Here is a 6,554-nt window from a genome sequence, read left to right as displayed (position 1 = left end):
GGAAGTCACTGATGAACCGAGCTGAGCTCCCCAAGGGAGGGATGGGCTGCCTTGAACATGGCGAAGGGCCGCTGCTACGGGCCGACTCCTTCCATGCGCCAGGTTGGACTTGATGAGTCCATCCGCTCTCCTTTCCAGGGGCTCGCCAGGCGCAGGTCTGGTGCTCAGCAATGAGCCTGCCCAAGACGGTCAGGACTTCCGGAAGTTCCTCATTTACCGCAGCCACGCCCCATACGCACCACGTGGTGCAGACAAGATGGGGAAGGAGGACGGCAGCCCCTCTGGCTTATTCAGGAAAAGATGAGGCGCGGCTTGGCCTGCCTCACCTCCAAAGAAAACCTGTTGGGAGGCATCTGGGTGGCTCAGTGGATGGAGCGCTGGGCCTGCAGTCGGGAGGACCAGCTCAATCCGGGTTCGGATCCGGCCTCAGACGCGTCCTGGCTGTGTCCTCCTGGACCAGCCGCAAACTTCTGTCTGCCTTAATGCGCTTGACAAGGAAATGGAAACCGGTCCAGGATCTCTGCCAAGAAAGCCCCAGGCGGGTACCGATGTGCCGTGGACCTCTGCGGGGTGCCAGGGACGACCTGCTGGAGGAGGGGGAGGCTGGGCCGAGTGTTGGAGGCAGCGGACGATCGAGGCTGCCGAGGAGACAACCGGCGGCCTTTCGGGCAGCAGGGCTGAGCTCGGCTGCTAAGGCAACATCCAGCTCACCCAAGTCTGTGAGAGAGAACCTGGAGCTCTCCCAGGCCTGGAAGCCCCGCCCCCCCCCCAAGTGCGCGAGCTCCCTAAAGGAGAGCAAGAGACGTCCGAGGTCCTTCCCGCCCTGCCCCCAATGCCACGTGACAACATTGCGCACACAGCGACACACCTAGTCCGTCTCTTTGGAACCCCGAGGCCCACACTGTTGATGGGCTTTCTTGGCAAAGAGCCACGTCCTTCTCAAGCAGCTTAAGGCAAACACAGCTTCAGTGACTTGTCCAGGATGACACAGCCAGGAAGTGTCTGAGGCAGGATTTAAACTTGGGCCTTGCCAGGCTTTATTCAGGGAGCCATGGAGCTGCCTCCTCACACACACGCACACACACGCGCACACACACACACGCCCCAAAACCCTTTCAGACAGGCAGTGCTAGTAGTATGATTCCCATTTTTTCAGATGAGGAAGGGAAGGCTCAGATATCACAAAAGATCCTGATTACCAATGACCAGAGATGGGAAATTCCGGAGCCACTGGCCGACCTCTCATCCTCCCAGGCACTTCAGACTCCCACCAGTCCAGTCCAATTTCCTTTACACCAAACTGATGGCGCCTCTTCTCAGCGGGAAGGACCTTTCTCCATCCTATCAGGGTGAGTGACCCCAAGTCACGATCCCCAAAGGGATCCAGGGCAGTGCCTGCCCAGAAGCCCGAATGGCCAGGTCTTTGGCCAGGAGGCCGGACCAGAGGCCTAGATCCGGGTCTGCATGGCCCCTCATTGGCCTACTGTTTGAGGACCCTTTAGTAAATGACAGACTTTCCTGGGAGGCTAGTTGGAATTATGTGACGTGGTCATGAACAACTGTTCCTGCTCTGTAATTCATTGTTTCCTCCCACTGGGCCTACCCCCCAAAGAGTCCAGAGGCAGAAAGTCCCCTTGTATCCTAACACATTCAGAGCAATAGTCTTAAATTTAAAGTAGCTGAAAACAAAGTGGATGATCATTTTTCAGATTTAAATATAATGTATTATTGTTGTGTGTTCAGCAATAGCAACCAGGAAGCAATTCAATGGAAGAAAAAGGCATAGAAAGACTTGTACGAATTGATGTTGGATGCAGGAAGTGGAGTGGTAAGAATGACAAACAGGGTGACCACAAAAATACCAACAAAAGGCCTTAGACTCTGAGGAGTCACCATGACCGGTCTTGGTCCCAGAGAAGAGATGATGAAACGTGCCCCTTCCCATTTGGAAGAGGCGGAGGACTAAAATTCTGGTTGTTGAATACATGGGGACTGTGTCCCCTGGCTTTCCTTAACAGTTATTTGTTGTTGTGGTTGTTGTTGTTGTTATATTGGAGGTTTGTGACTGTTGGTGGTGGGGACAGGGATGGTTATAACCTGAGAGGGCTACCAGTGAAAACAAAAGGCACCCAATGAAAGCCCTTTACTAGCAAAAGAACTAATGGAGGCAGAAACAGTAGGGCTGTGGGATTGTTCTGAATGTAATTCTCTTCTTTCTTATTCAGCTCTGACCCCAACTACTGCTACCCTTCCTCAGGCGCATGGCCAGGCATTCTTGGACTGGATACCACAGTGATAGAGAGCCCTCTCTTCCAGTTCATGAAACAATTATGTTTTGGTAGCATATGGATGGCTCCATTGGTAGGTTCTGAAAGGATTAAATTAGGGGTTTGATAAAAATAAGGGAGTACCTTTTAATAACTTAAGTTTTGATGAGAATATAGTAGAATTGTAAATTAATATTGTTTTGTACCACGTCAGAATTTAACATGTAGGTTCATAGAATCATACTGAGCCTCAAGGTTTGTTTTTTTTTTTTAAGAGTGAAATGACTGAGGAAAAAATGAACTCTCTCTTCTCTCTCATCTCTCTTCTACTCTCTCATCCTTCTTTTATCCTCTCTTCTCTCTCTCCTCTCCTCTCTCTCCTTTTTCTCCTCTCTCTCTATTCTCTCTCTCCTCTCTCTCTCCTCTCTTCTCCTCTCTCATCTTCCCTTTCTCTCCTCTCCTCTCTCTCCTTTCTCTTCTCTCTCCTCTCTTTTCTCTCCTCTCTCATCTTCCATTTCTCTCCTCTCCTCTCTCTTTCCTTTTTCTCCTCTCTCTCCTCTCCTCTCTTTTCTTTCCTCTTTCTTCTCTCATCTTTCCTTTCTCTCCTCTCCTCTCTCTCCTCTCTTTTCTCTCCTCTCTCATCTTCCATTTCTCTCCTCTCCTCTCTCTTTCCTTTTTCTCCTCTCTCTCCTCTCTTTTCTTTCCTCTTTCTTCTCTCTCATCTTCCCTTTCTCTCTTCTTCTCTCTCTCCTTTTTCTCCTCCCTCTTTTCTCTCTCCTCTCCTCTCTCTCTCTCTCTCTCTCTCTCTCTCTCTCTCTCTCTCTCTCTCTCTCTCTCTCTCTCTCTCTCTCTCTCTCTTCTCTCTTTTCTCCTCTCTCATCTTTCCTCTCTCTCTTCCCCCCCCTCTCCTTCCCCCTCTCTTTTTTTCCTCTCTCTTTGCCAATGCAGGATTAAGAGAGTCCAACCACCTGCTCCAGGGAAAGGGCTGAACACCTGCAGATTTGGAAGGATTTAAACTAACCCATTTGCAGACTCAAACATGGACAGAGGCATTGAAACTAAGAAGCTTTGCTGGAAAGTTGCCCTAAACAAACAAACAATTAGAACATTGCCTTCACATCTCTGCAGAAAGCAGCCCGTCTCTTCTTGGAAGTCAGGCCCATTGGGGACTGTCATGTCACCAGGCACAGGCAGGAGGATGGTTTTGCTGCTGGGCTTCCTGGCTGTCATTAAAGGACGGTATTGTGTGTGATTCAATAGCACAGAGAGCATTTCTCACTGGGTATGGCTATTTGTTTCTGGTCCAACTCAGTCATTTCATCCACATAGTCATAGAAAGCTGTCTCTGGCCATGAGAGGTTCTATGGCTTGCATGGGTCACAGCTGATGTGAATGAGACAGGGACATTAGCCCAGGTTCTCCTAACTGCCAGGCTGGTCCTATCTCCATGGGGCCAAGATTCTCCTCAGTAGGTTCTCTGGGTTTCTGTAGCTGTGCCCTCTTGGTGGTCTTTGTTGCCTTCATCTTCTTGGGGTCCTTTTAGGTTGTTATGGGAACTGTGTATTTTGAACAACCATTGTCAATTACCTGGAGTTTGTTTTTCTGAGCTAAATGTCCCATTTCTAGTATATTGTCCAGATGGAAATCACCAGGATTTTAACTCAGTTTAATTCAGCAAACAGTCAGGAAGTACCTGCTGTGTTTAACCTAGCATTCTGTTAGGTTCTGGAATAACACTGTTAACAGCTGGGGCAAATCTTCTCCAACTGAGATTTCCTCAAAACTCATCCCTAGTTCAAAACTTTTCTGTGTCCAAATCTACTTAAGGATCATAGCTTGTGAGCCCCCACCAACGTACTGCTTTACTTACTTCCAAACAAAGGCATATTTAGAAATGATAAGTAAAATAAGCCTGAAGGAATTTTGCCACAAATGCAAACCTCATAGCACAGGGATCATTAGTGTTCCCTGGATACAGATCCTTCAAAAAATCCTCATGGGGCATGATAGAAAGGCCCTTCACCATTAAGATCTCCTTTTTCTGAGACCTCTTCTAACTGAGTGTTCTTTCTTTGGCCATAATTGAAACCAAAAAAATAAAACATGGTCTGACCCAGTCTGAACACAGCAGAGGCTCTCACTACCTCTTCATAGAAGCTATACTTCTCTTGATGCAGCCTTAAATCACTTTTTGTTTAAAAAATAATTAGCTGTCACACAATGATCCTTGACCATATTGAGCTTACAATCCATCCAAACACAGTAGATATGAGAGTCTGATCTTTTGGTGATGTTTTGGAGAAGTAGAGTGTAAGTATTTTGCTCTCATATTATTCCTTCTAAGGTTAGGGAGAGAACAAGAATAATATCAATTCGATTAGTGAGGGATGAAGATGAGAGAAGTCATATAGAGGGGGCTGAGTGGGCAATTCCATTTTGCCAAAGAGCCACACTATGACCTCTTGGCTACCATGAGTGACTTTGTCAAGACATCATGGCCTGATGGCTCCCAGCATTGCTTATTTCTTTTCTTGTATTCCATAAATTGATATTTGTTTCATATTTATACTCTGCTTATGCATATTCTTTTTGTAGGGTATGGAAGTCTATTACTGTTATATTTATCTTTTAAATTCACATATATTTTAGTTTAAATATTTACTTGCAATATGTACAGACACACGCTAATCTGATATTGTTATTCTTCCTTTGCCAATCCTTTCTTCTACCTCTCTCAAACTCACATTTTCTCACCTGTAAAATGGGGATAATATTACCACATGACAATGCTAGCATGATGTGAATTTTAAAACTACTCCACCCTAATCAGACCGTACTTTAGAAGGTCTGATTTAGTTATTTCCTGATTAGTAACAATGGAGATACTTGGTTTAACAGAATCAAGTCTTGGAAACTCTACATTTCTCCACCCTACTTAGTTTAACAAGGTCAGGAATGTCTGCACCATACTCAAGGATTAAGTATCTGAGAAAATGGCCTGCAACAGATGTGCAGAAACAGCAGACAGACCTCTGGGCTCTCCTAAGTCAAGCTAAGCTACGATTGGTATAGATGATATGCAGAAAAGTGACATAAAACTGTCTATATAAGGCACGTCACTTCCTCTCGTCACCCTCTTTTCCCAGAGAGGCGTCTCTGGCTGGCAGCAGGCTAAGCATTCCAACATCTTGGCGTGGTGGCAGCTATTTGTCTGGGTTTTGGTGGTGAGTTTGCCCTTGAGCTAATTCAGGTTCAGGCTGATTCCTTCCTCTTTTTCTCTCCAAAACCTTACCTTCTAGAGCCTCTAATCTTCCCTCCTGGCACAAGCCAGGCAGGAGAAATCCTACACCCTTTTCCTTCTCCCTTCTTCTTAAATTTCCACTATATTAATTAAATCACCATAAATTTCCAGACTGACTTGGGTAAATTTTTTTTGTCATTTGGGATATCCATGGGGACCAATAATTAATAGAGTTTAAGTCACAATGCTAAAATTATCCTTTATAATAATAGCACATATAAAGTGCTTTCTAAATTTAAAAATATTAAATTAATTTTAGTTATTAATAATTATTTAGTTCCCATTGTTACTTCTCTTAATATTTTTTTTTAATTTGGATTTAGTTTTGTCCCATGCCTTATTTCTTCCTATATGGAATCATTTATAGCATAGGCTATTTCTTTCTTTTCTTCTTTACTCCTTACAGCTCAGTAATCCTAAAATCAGAAAAGCAATTAATATTCAAATGATTATGAACTCCTAGTCATCACTGATCAAACCCCATTTTCTACCTTCCATTTCCTACTACCTTATTCCTATGACACTTGATCCAACACATCCACATCACATTGTCCCCAAATGGCTAGGTGATATAATGGATAGAGCACTGTGTGTGGGGTCAGGAGGATATGAGTTCAAATCCAATTTCAAACACTTATTATCTGTGTTTCTGGGAAAGTCACCTTACTTCTGCTTGCCCATGTGTCCTCTGCTGTAAAAGAGGGTAGCACTTACCTCCCAGAGTTGTTCTGAAGATAAAATGAGACATTGATAAGTAGTTTATAAACTTTAAGTCATGGTCGGTCTAAATGCTTTATCTACTTCTTTTTCTACTATGACTACTGCTATAAGGATGATGATGAAAAAAATCATTACTACTACTTCTACTATGACTACCACCACCACTATCCACCTTTCTTTAGGGTCTACTTCATATTCAACAAAAAGAAAAAAAAAGAGGACTTCTGGGTAAACATAGCTGCAGTTTAGATGCAAGAATCTACCTC

General features: G+C 44.7%; 1 long non-coding RNA gene across 1 annotated transcript; it reads left to right on the top strand.

Annotated features, from left to right (window-relative positions):
* The first annotated feature begins 1,072 nt into the window (after positions 1–1,072).
* On the top strand, positions 1,073–5,751 carry LOC103099386 (uncharacterized). Its single transcript, XR_459621.3, has 3 exons — positions 1,073–1,349; positions 1,744–2,361; positions 3,216–5,751. It is a non-coding gene; the product is annotated as an uncharacterized LOC103099386 (long non-coding RNA).
* Positions 5,752–6,554: the final 803 nt, after the last annotated feature.

The sequence above is a fragment of the Monodelphis domestica genome, chromosome 1, assembly GCF_027887165.1.
Source record: "Monodelphis domestica isolate mMonDom1 chromosome 1, mMonDom1.pri, whole genome shotgun sequence".
NCBI classification, from domain to species: domain Eukaryota; kingdom Metazoa; phylum Chordata; class Mammalia; order Didelphimorphia; family Didelphidae; genus Monodelphis; species Monodelphis domestica.
Note: the sequence above shows the minus strand (reverse complement) of the source record. Positions and strands in the feature narration are given on the sequence as shown.